Below are 12,373 nucleotides of genomic sequence, written 5' to 3'. Positions count from 1 at the left end.
CTCGCACTAGTGCAGAGTTATCTCAAAGAAAGGGGCCACGGTGTTTCTGTATCTCTATTATGTTGGTGCGGCTTCGGAACTTTTAAATATCTCGACATATCTCGAAAACTACGCTTCTGATCAAAAAATATCATAGAACATAAATTGTAGGAAACATAATTCTCTACAAAAAAGGTCTCTTAACATTTTGCCATAGCTCGCTTCGTTTCCGAGATATTTGCAGATATATCTCAAGGGAAGGGGCCTGACGGACATATTTCGAGATATTTCTTCTTCTTGTTGTTCTTCTTCTGCACAGCTGAGCTGGAAGTGGCATTTGCGGCTCGCACTAGTGCAGAGTTATCTCAAAGAAAGGGGCCACGGTGTTTCTGTATCTCTATTATGTTGGTGCGGCTTCGGAACTTTTAAATATCTCGATATATCTCGAAAACTACGCTTCTGATCAAAAAATTTCGTAGAACATAAATTGTAGGAAACATAATTCTCTACAAAAAAGATCTCTTAACATTTTGCGATAGCTCGCTTCGTTTCCGAGATATTTGCAGATTTATCTCAAGGGAAGGGGCCTGACGGACACATTTCGAGATATTTCTTCTTCTTGTTGTTCTTCTTCTGCACAGCTGAGCTGGAAGTGGCATTTGCGGCTCGCACTAGTGCAGAGTTATCTCAAAGAAAGGGGCCACGGTGTTTCTGTATCTCTATTATGTTGGTGCGGCTTCGGAACTTTTAAATATCTCGATATATCTCGAAAACTACGCTTCTGATCAAAAAATATCATAGAACATAAATTGTAGGAAACATAATTCTCTACAAAAAACGTCTCAACATTTTGCCATAGCTCGCTTCGTTTCCGAGATATTTGCAGATTCAGCTCAAAGGAACTGGCCTGACGGACATATTTCGAGATATTTCTTCTTCTTGTTGTTCTTCCTCTGCACAGCTAAGCTGGAAGTGGCATTTGCAGCTCGCAATAGTGCAGAGTTATCTCAAAGAAAGGGGCCACGGTGTTTCTGTATCTCTATTATGTTGGTGCGGCTTCGAAACTTTTAAATATCTTGATATATCTCGAGAACTACGGCTCTGATCAAAAAATATCATAAAACATGAAAAGTAGGAAACTTAATTCTCTACAAAAAAGGTTTCTTAACATTTTGCCATAGCTCGCTTCGTTTCCGAGATATTTGCAGATTTATCTCAAGGGAAGGGGCCTGACGGACATATTTCGAGATATTTCTTCTTCTTGTTGTTCTTCTTCTGCACAGCTGAGCTGGAAGTGGCATTTGCGGCTCGCACTGGTGCAGAGTTATCTCAAAGAAAGGGGCCACGGTGTTTCTGTATCTCTATTATGTTGGTGCGGCTTCGGAACTTTTAAATATCTCGATATATCTCGAAAACTACGCATCTGATCAAAAAATATCATAGAACATAAATAGTAGGAAACTTAATTCTCTACAAAAAAGGTCCCACAACATTTTGCCATAGCTCGCTTCGTTTCCGAGATATTTGCAGATTTATCTCAAGGGAAGGGGCCTGACGGACATATTTCGAGATATTTCTTCCTCTTGTTGTTCTTCTTCCTCACAGCTAAGCTGGAAGTGGCATTTGCAGCTCGCACTAGTGCAGAGTTATCTCAAAGAAAGGGGCCACGGTGTTTCTGTATCTCTATTATGTTGGTGCGGCTTCGGAACTTTTAAATATCTCGATATATCTCGAAAACTACGCTTCTGATCAAAAAATATCATAGAACATAAATTGTAGGAAACATAATTCTCTACAAAAAAGGTCTCTTAACATTTTGCCATAGCTCGCTTCGTTTCCGAGATATTTGCAGATATATCTCAAGGGAAGGGGCCTGACGGACATATTTCGAGATATTTCTTCTTCTTGTTGTTCTTCTTCTGCACAGCTAAGCTGGAAGTGGCATTTACAGCTCGCAATAGTGCAGAGTTATCTCAAAGAAAGGGGCCACGGTGTTTCTGTATCTCTATTATGTTGGTGCGGCTTCGGAACTTTTAAATATCTCGATATATCTCGAAAACTACGCTTCTGATCAAAAAATATCATAGAACATAAATTGTAGGAAACATAATTCTCTACAAAAAACGTCTCAACATTTTGCCATAGCTCGCTTCGTTTCCGAGATATTTGCAGATTCAGCTCAAAGGAACTGGCCTGACGGACATATTTCGAGATATTTCTTCTTCTTGTTGTTCTTCCTCTGCACAGCTAAGCTGGAAGTGGCATTTGCAGCTCGCAATAGTGCAGAGTTATCTCAAAGAAAGGGGCCACGGTGTTTCTGTATCTCTATTATGTTGGTGCGGCTTCGGAACTTTTAAATATCTTGATATATCTCGAGAACTACGGCTCTGATCAAAAAATATCATAGAACATGAAAAGTAGGAAACTTAATTCTCTACAAAAAAGGTCTCTTAACATTTTGCCATAGCTCTCTTCGTTTCCGAGATATTTGCAGATTTATCTCAAGGGAAGGGGCCTGACGGACATATTTCGAGATATTTCTTCTTCTTGTTGTTCTTCTTCTGCACAGCTAAGCTGGAAGTGGCATTTGCGGCTCGCACTAGTGCAGAGTTATCTCAAAGAAAGGGGCCACGGTGTTTCTGTATCTCTATTATGTTGGTGCGGCTTCGGAACTTTTAAATATCTCGATATATCTCGAAAACTACGCTTCTGATCAAAAAATTTCGTAGAACATAAATTGTAGCAAACATAATTCTCTACAAAAAAGATCTCTTAACATTTTGCGATAGCTCGCTTCGTTTCCGAGATATTTGCAGATTTATCTCAAGGGAAGGGGCCTGACGGACATATTTCGAGATATTTCTTCTTCTTGTTGTTCTTCTTCTGCACAGCTGAGCTGGAAGTGGCATTTGCAGCTCGCAATAGTGCAGAGTTATCTCAAAGAAAGAGGCCACGGTGCTTCTGTATCTCTATTATGTTGGTGCGGCTTCGGAACTCTTCAATATCTTGATATATCTCGAGAACTACGCATCTGATCAAAAAATATCATAGAACATGAAAAGTAGGAAACTTAATTCTCTACAAAAAAGGTCTCTTAACATTTTGCCATAGCTCTCTTCGTTTCCGAGATATTTGCAGATTTATCTCAAGGGAAGGGGCCTGACGGACATATTTCGAGATATTTCTTCTTCTTGTTGTTCTTCTTCTGCACAGCTAAGCTGGAAGTGGCATTTACAGCTCGCAATAGTGCAGAGTTATCTCAAAGAAAGGGGCCACGGTGTTTCTGTATCTCTATTATGTTGGTGCGGCTTCGGAACTTTTAAATATCTTGATATATCTCGAGAACTACGCATCTGATCAAAAAATATCATAGAACATGAAAAGTAGGAAACTTAATTCTCTACAAAAAAGGTCTCTTAACATTTTGCCATAACTCTCTTCGTTTCCGAGATATTTGCAGATTTATCTCAAGGGAAGGGGCCTGACGGACATATTTCGAGATATTTCTTCTTCTTGTTGTTCTTGTTCTGCACAGCTAAGCTGGAAGTGGCATTTGCAGCTCGCAATAGTGCAGAGTTATCCCAAAGAAAGGGGCCACGGTGTTTCTGTATCTCTATTATGTTTGTGCGGCTTCGGAACTTTTAAATATCTTGATATATCTCGAGAACTACGCATCTGATCAAAAAATATCATACTACATAAAAAGTAGGAAACTTAATTCTCTACAAGAAAGGTCTCTAAACATTTTGCCATAGCTCGCTTCGTTTCCGAGATATTTGCAGATTTATCTCAAAGGAACTGGCCTGACGGACATATTTCGAGATATTTCTTCTTCTTGTTGTTCTTCCTCTGCACAGCTAAGCTGGAAGTGGCATTTGCAGCTCGCAATAGTGCAGAGTTATCTCAAAGAAAGGGGCCACGGTGTTTCTGTATCTCTATTATGTTGGTGCGGCTTCGGAACTTTTAAATATCTTGATATATCTCGAGAACTACGCATCTGATCAAAAAATATCATAGAACATGAAAAGTAGGAAACTTAATTCTCTACAAAAAAGGTCTCTTAACATTTTGCCATAGCTCGCTTCGTTTCCGAGATATTTGCATATTTATCTCAAGGGAAGGGGCTTGACGGACATATTTCGAGATATTTCTTCTTCTTGTTCTTCTTCTTCTGCACAGCTAAGCTGGAAGTGGCATTTGCGGCTCGCACTAGTGCAGAGGTATCTCAAAGAAAGGGGCCACGGTGTTTCTGTATCTCTATTATGTTGGTGCGGCTTCGGAACTTTTAAATATCTTGATATATCTCGAGAACTACGCATCTGATCAAAAAATATCATAGAACATAAAAAGTAGGAAACTTAATTCTCTACAAAAAAGGTCTCTTAACATTTTGCCATAGCTCGCTTCGTTTCCGAGATATTTGCAGATTTATCTCAAGGGAAGGGGCCTGACGGACATATTTCGAGATATTTCTTCTTCTTGTTGTTCTTCTTCTGCACAGCTGAGCTGGAAGTGGCATTTGCAGGTCGCAATAGTGCAGAGTTATCTCAAAGAAAGGGGCCACGGTGCTTCTGTATCTCTATTATGTTGGTGCGGCTTCGGAACTTTTAAATATCTCGATATATCTCGAAAACTACGCTTCTGATCAAAAAATATCATAGAACGTAAATTGTAGGAAACATTATTCTCTACAAAAAAGGTCTCTTAACATTTTGCCATAGCTCGCTTCGTTTCCGAGATATTTGCAGATTCATCTCAAGGGAAGGGGTCTGACGGACATATTTCGAGATATTTCTTCTTCTTGTTGTTCTTCTTCTGCACAGCTAAGCTCGAAGTGGCATTTGCAGCTCGCAATAGTGCAGAGTTATCTCAAAGAAAGAGGCCACGGTGCTTCTGTACCTCTATTATGTTGGTGCAGCTTCGGAACTTTTAAATATCTTGATATATCTCGAGAACTACGCATCTGATCAAAAAATATCATAGAACATGAAAAGTAGGAAACTTAATTCTCTACAAAAAAGGTCTCTTAACATTTTGCAATAGCTCTCTTCGTTTCCGCGATATTTGCAGATTTATCTCAAGGGAAGGGGCCTGACGGACATATTTCGAGATATTTCTTCTTCTTGTTGTTCTTCTTCTGCACAGCTAAGCTGGAAGTGGCATTTCCGGCTCGCACTAGTGCAGAGTTATCTCAAAGAAAGGGGCCACGGTGTTTCTGTATCTCTATTATGTTGGTGCGGCTTCGGAACTTTTAAATATCTCGATATATCTCGAAAACTACGCTTCTGATCAAAAAATATCATACAACATAAAAAGTAGGAAACTTAATTCTCTACAAAAAACGTCTCATAACATTTTGCCATAGCTCGCTTCGTTTCCGAGATATTTGCAGATTCAGCTCAAAGGAACTGGCCTGACGGACATATTTCGAGATATTTCTTCTTCTTGTTGTTCTTCCTCTGCACAGCTAAGCTGGAAGTGGCATTTGCAGCTCGCAATAGTGCAGAGTTATCTCAAAGAAAGGGGCCACGGTGTTTCTGTATCTCTATTATGTTGGTGCGGCTTCGGAACTTTTAAACATCTTGATATATCTCGAGAACTACGCGTCTGATCAAAAAATATCATAGAACATAAAAAGTAGGAAACTTAATTCTCTACAAAAAAGGTCTCTTAACATTTTGCCATAGCTCGCTTCGTTTCCGAGATATTTGCATATTTATCTCAAGGGAAGGGGCCTGACGGACATATTTCGAGATATTTCTTCTTCTTGTTGTTCTTCTTCTGCACAGCTAAGCTGGAAGTGGCACTAGCGGCTCGCACTAGTGCAGAGTTATCTCAAAGAAAGGGGCCACGGTGTTTCTGTATCTCTATTATGTTGGTGCGTCTTCGGAACTTTTAAATATCTCGATATATCTCGAAAACTACGCTTCTGATAAAAAAATATCATAGAACATAAATTGTAGGAAACATAATTCTCTACAAAAAAGGTCTCTTAACATTTTGCCATAGCTCGCTTCGTTTCCGAGATATTTGCAGATATATCTCAAGGGAAGGGGCCTGACGGACATATTTCGAGATATTTCTTCTTCTTGTTGTTCTTCTTCTGCACAGCTAAGCTGGAAGTGGCATTTACAGCTCGCAATAGTGCAGAGATATCTCAAAGAAAGGGGCCACGGTGTTTCTGTATCTCTATTATGTTGGTACGTCTTCGGAACTTTTAAATATCTCGATATATCTCGAAAACTACGCTTCTGCTCAAAAAATATCATAAAACATAAATTGTAGGAAACATAATTCTCTACAAAAAACGTCTCTTAACATTTTGCCATAGCTCGCTTCGTTTCCGAGATATTTGCAGATTGAGCTCAAAGGAACTGGCCTGACGGACATATTTCGAGATATTTCTTCTTCTTGTTGTTCTTCCTCTGCACAGCTAAGCTGGAAGTGGCATTTGCAGCTCGCAATAGTGCAGAGTTATCTCAAAGAAAGGGGCCACGGTGTTTCTGTATCTCTATTATGTTGGTGCGGATTCGGAACTTTTAAATATCTTGATATATCTCGAGAACTACGCATCTGATCAAAAAATATCATAGAACATAAAAAGTAGGAAACTTAAGTCTCTACAAAAAAGGTCTCTTAACATTTTGCCATAGCTCGCTTCGTTTCCGAGATATTTGCATATTTATCTCAAGGGAAGGGGCCTGACGGACATATTTCGAGATATTTCTTCTTCTTGTTGTTCTTCTTCTGCACAGCTAAGCTGGAAGTGGCATTAGCGGCTCGCACTAGTGCAGAGTTATCTCAAAGAAAGGGGCCACGGTGTTTCTGTATCTCTATTATGTTGGTGCGTCTTCGGAACTTTTAAATATCTCGATATATCTCGAAAACTACGCTTCTGATCAAAAAATATCATAGAACATAAATTGTAGGAAACATAATTCTCTACAAAAAAGGTCTCTTAACATTTTGCCATAGCTCGCTTCGTTTCCGAGATATTTGCAGATTCAGGTCAAAGGAACTGGCCTGACGGACATATTTCGAGATATTTCTTCTTCTTGTTGTTCTTCCTCTGCACAGCTAAGCTGGAAGTGGCATTTGCAGCTCGCAATAGTGCAGAGTTATCTCAAAGAAAGGGGCCACGGTGTTTCTGTATCTCTATTATGTTGGTGCGGCTTCGGAACTTTTAATTATCTCGATATATCTCGAAAACTACGCATCTGATCAAAAAATATCATACAACATAAAAAGTAGGAAACTTAATTCTCTACAAAAAAGGTCTCTTAACATTTTGCCATAGCTCGCTTCGTTTCCGAGATATTTGCAGATTTATCTCAAGGGAAGGGGCCTAACGGACATATTTCGAGATATTTCTTCTTCTTGTTGTTCTTCTTCTGCACAGCTAAACTGGAAGTGGCATTTCCAGCTCGCAATAGTGCAGAGTTATCTCAAAGAAAGGGACCACGGTGTTTCTGTATCTCTATTATGTTGGTGCGGTTTCGGAACTTTTAAATATCTTGATATATCTCGAGAACTACGCATCTGATCAAAAAATATCATAGAACATAAAAAGTAGGAACCTTAATTCTCTACAAAAAAGGTCTCTTAACATTTTGCCATAGCTCGCTTCGTTTCCGAGATATTTGCATATTTATCTCAAGGGAAGGGGCCTGACGGACATATTTCGAGATATTTCTTCTTCTTGTTGTTCTTCTTCTGCACAGCTAAGCTGGAAGTGGCATTAGCGGCTCGCACTAGTGCAGAGTTATCTCAAAGAAAGGGGCCACGGTGTTTCTGTATCTCTATTATGTTGGTGCGTCTTCGGAACTTTTAAATATCTCGATATATCTCGAAAACTACGCTTCTGATCAAAAAATATCATAGAACATAAATTGTAGGAAACATAATTCTCTACAAAAAAGGTCTCTTAACATTTTGCCATAGCTCGCTTCGTTTCCGAGATATTTGCAGATTTATCTCAAGGGAAGGGGCCTAACGGACATATTTCGAGATATTTCTTCTTCTTGTTGTTCTTCTTCTGCACAGCTAAACTGGAAGTGGCATTTCCAGCTCGCAATAGTGCAGAGTTATCTCAAAGAAAGGGACCACGGTGTTTCTGTATCTCTATTATGTTGGTGCGGTTTCGGAACTTTTAAATATCTTGATATATCTCGAGAACTACGCATCTGATCAAAAAATATCATACAACATAAAAAGTAGGAAACTTAATTCTCTACAAAAAAGGTCTCTTAACATTTTGCCATAGCTCGCTTCGTTTCCGAGATATTTGCAGATTTATCTCAAGGGAAGGGGCCTAACGGACATATTTCGAGATATTTCTTCTTCTTGTTGTTCTTCTTCTGCACAGCTAAACTGGAAGTGGCATTTCCAGCTCGCAATAGTGCAGAGTTATCTCAAAGAAAGGGACCACGGTGTTTCTGTATCTCTATTATGTTGGTGCGGTTTCGGAACTTTTAAATATCTTGATATATCTCGAGAACTACGCATCTGATCAAAAAATATCATAGAACATAAAAAGTAGGAAACTTAATTCTCTACAAATAAGGTCTCTTAACATTTTGCCTTAGCTCGCTTCGTTTCCGAGATATTTGCAGATATATCTCAAGGGAAGGGGCCTCACGGACATATTTCGAGATATTTCTTCTTCTTGTTGTTCTTCTTCTGCACAGCTAAGCTGGAAGTGGCATTTGCAGCTCGCAATAGTGCAGAGATATCTCAAAGAAAGGGGCCACGGTGTTTCTGTATCTCTATTATGTTGGTGCGTCTTCGGAACTTTTAAATATCTCGATATATCTCGAAAACTACGCTTCTGATCAAAAAATATCATAAAACATAAATTGTAGGAAACATAATTCTCTACAAAAAACGTCTCTTAACATTTTGCCATAGCTCGCTTCGTTTCCGAGATATTTGCAGATTGAGCTCAAAGGAACTGGCCTGACGGACATATTTCGAGATATTTCTTCTTCTTGTTGTTCTTCCTCTGCACAGCTAAGCTGGAAGTGGCATTTGCAGCTCGCAATAGTGCAGAGTTATCTCAAAGAAAGGGGCCACGGTGTTTCTGTATCTCTATTATGTTGGTGCGGATTCGGAACTTTTAAATATCTTGATATATCTCGAGAACTACGCATCTGATCAAAAAATATCATAGAACATAAAAAGTAGGAACCTTAATTCTCTACAAAAAAGGTCTCTTAACATTTTGCCATAGCTCGCTTCGTTTCCGAGATATTTGCATATTTATCTCAAGGGAAGGGGCTTGACGGACATATTTCGAGATATTTCTTCTTCTTGTTCTTCTTCTTCTGCACAGCTAAGCTGGAAGTGGCATTTGCGGCTCGCACTAGTGCAGAGTTATCTCAAAGAAAGGGGCCACGGTGTTTCTGTATCTCTATTATGTTGGTGCGGCTTCGGAACTTTTAAATATCTTGATATATCTCGAGAACTACGCATCTGATCAAAAAATATCATAGAACATAAAAAGTAGGAAACTTAATTCTCTACAAAAAAGGTCTCTTAACATTTTGCCATAGCTCGCTTCGTTTCCGAGATATTTGCAGATTTATCTCAAGGGAAGGGGCCTGACGGACATATTTCGAGATATTTCTTCTTCTTGTTGTTCTTCTTCTGCACAGCTGAGCTGGAAGTGGCATTTGCAGGTCGCAATAGTGCAGAGTTATCTCAAAGAAAGGGGCCACGGTGCTTCTGTATCTCTATTATGTTGGTGCGGCTTCGGAACTTTTAAATATCTCGATATATCTCGAAAACTACGCTTCTGATCAAAAAATATCATAGAACGTAAATTGTAGGAAACATTATTCTCTACAAAAAAGGTCTCTTAACATTTTGCCATAGCTCGCTTCGTTTCCGAGATATTTGCAGATTCATCTCAAGGGAAGGGGTCTGACGGACATATTTCGAGATATTTCTTCTTCTTGTTGTTCTTCTTCTGCACAGCTAAGCTCGAAGTGGCATTTGCAGCTCGCAATAGTGCAGAGTTATCTCAAAGAAAGAGGCCACGGTGCTTCTGTACCTCTATTATGTTGGTGCGGCTTCGGAACTTTTAAATATCTCGATATATCTCGAAAACTACGCTTCTGATCAAAAAATTTCGTAGAACATAAATTGTAGGAAACATAATTCTCTACAAAAAAGATCTCTTAACATTTTGCGATAGCTCGCTTCGTTTCCGAGATATTTGCAGATTTATCTCAAGGGAAGGGGCCTGACGGACATATTTCGAGATATTTCTTCTTCTTGTTGTTCTTCTTCTGCACAGCTGAGCTGGAAGTGGCATTTGCGGCTCGCACTAGTGCAGAGTTATCTCAAAGAAAGGGGCCACGGTGTTTCTGTATCTCTATTATGTTGGTGCGGCTTCGGAACTCTTCAATATCTTGATATATCTCGAGAACTACGCATCTGATCAAAAAATATCATAGAACATGAAAAGTAGGAAACTTAATTCTCTACAAAAAAGGTCTCTTAACATTTTGCCATAGCTCTCTTCGTTTCCGAGATATTTGCAGATTTATCTCAAGGGAAGGGGCCTGACGGACATATTTCGAGATATTTCTTCTTCTTGTTGTTCTTCTTCTGCACAGCTAAGCTGGAAGTGGCATTTGCGGCTCGCACTAGTGCAGAGTTATCTCAAAGAAAGGGGCCACGGTGTTTCTGTATCTCTATTATGTTGGTGCGGCTTCGGAACTTTTAAATATCTCGATATATCTCGAAAACTACGCTTCTGATCAAAAAATTTCGTAGAACATAAATTGTAGGAAACATAATTCTCTACAAAAAACGTCTCTTAACATTTTGCCATAGCTCGCTTCGTTTCCGAGATATTTGCAGATTCAGCTCAAAGGAACTGGCCTGACGGACATATTTCGAGATATTTCTTCTTCTTGTTGTTCTTCTTCTGCACAGCTAAGCTGGAAGTGGCATTTGCAGCTCGCACTAGTGCAGAGTTATCTCAAAGAAAGGGGCCACGGTGTTTCTGTATCTCTATTATGTTGGTGCGGCTTCGGAACTTTTAAATATCTCGATATATCTCGACAACTACGCATCTGATCAAAAAATATCATAGAACATAAATAGTAGGAAACTTAATTCTCTACAAAAAAGGTCCCACAACATTTTGCCATAGCTCGCTTCGTTTCCGAGATATTTGCAGATTTATCTCAAGGGAAGGGGCCTGACGGACATATTTCGAGATATTTCTTCCTCTTGTTGTTCTTCTTCCTCACAGCTAAGCTGGAAGTGGCATTTGCAGCTCGCACTAGTGCAGAGTTATCTCAAAGAAAGGGGCCACGGTGTTTCTGTATCTCTATTATGTTGGTGCGGCTTCGGAACTTTTAAATATCTCGATATATCTCGAAAACTACGCTTCTGATCAAAAAATATCATAGAACATAAATTGTAGGAAACATAATTCTCTACAAAAAAGGTCTCTTAACATTTTGCCATAGCTCGCTTCGTTTCCGAGATATTTGCAGATATATCTCAAGGGAAGGGGCCTGACGGACATATTTCGAGATATTTCTTCTTCTTGTTGTTCTTCTTCTGCACAGCTAAGCTGGAAGTGGCATTTACAGCTCGCAATAGTGCAGAGTTATCTCAAAGAAACGGGCCACGGTGTTTCTGTATCTCTATTATGTTGGTGCGGCTTCGGAACTTTTAAATATCTCGATATATCTCGAAAACTACGCTTCTGATCAAAAAATATCATAGAACATAAATTGTAGGAAACATAATTCTCTACAAAAAACGTCTCAACATTTTGCCATAGCTCGCTTCGTTTCCGAGATATTTGCAGATTCAGCTCAAAGGAACTGGCCTGACGGACATATTTCGAGATATTTCTTCTTCTTGTTGTTCTTCCTCTGCACAGCTAAGCTGGAAGTGGCATTTGCAGCTCGCAATAGTGCAGAGTTATCTCAAAGAAAGGGGCCACGGTGTTTCTGTATCTCTATTATGTTGGTGCGGCTTCGGAACTTTTAAATATCTTGATATATCTCGAGAACTACGGCTCTGATCAAAAAATATCATAGAACATGAAAAGTAGGAAACTTAATTCTCTACAAAAAAGGTCTCTTAACATTTTGCCATAGCTCTCTTCGTTTCCGAGATATTTGCAGATTTATCTCAAGGGAAGGGGCCTGACGGACATATTTCGAGATATTTCTTCTTCTTGTTGTTCTTCTTCTGCACAGCTAAGCTGGAAGTGGCATTTGCGGCTCGCACTAGTGCAGAGTTATCTCAAAGAAAGGGGCCACGGTGTTTCTGTATCTCTATTATGTTGGTGCGGCTTCGGAACTTTTAAATATCTCGATATATCTCGAAAACTACGCTTCTGATCAAAAAATTTCGTAGAACATAA

Source organism: Osmia lignaria, unplaced genomic scaffold (genome assembly GCF_051020975.1).
Source record: "Osmia lignaria lignaria isolate PbOS001 unplaced genomic scaffold, iyOsmLign1 scaffold0011, whole genome shotgun sequence".
Lineage (NCBI taxonomy): Eukaryota > Metazoa > Arthropoda > Insecta > Hymenoptera > Megachilidae > Osmia > Osmia lignaria.
This window is presented reverse-complemented; position numbering follows the sequence as displayed.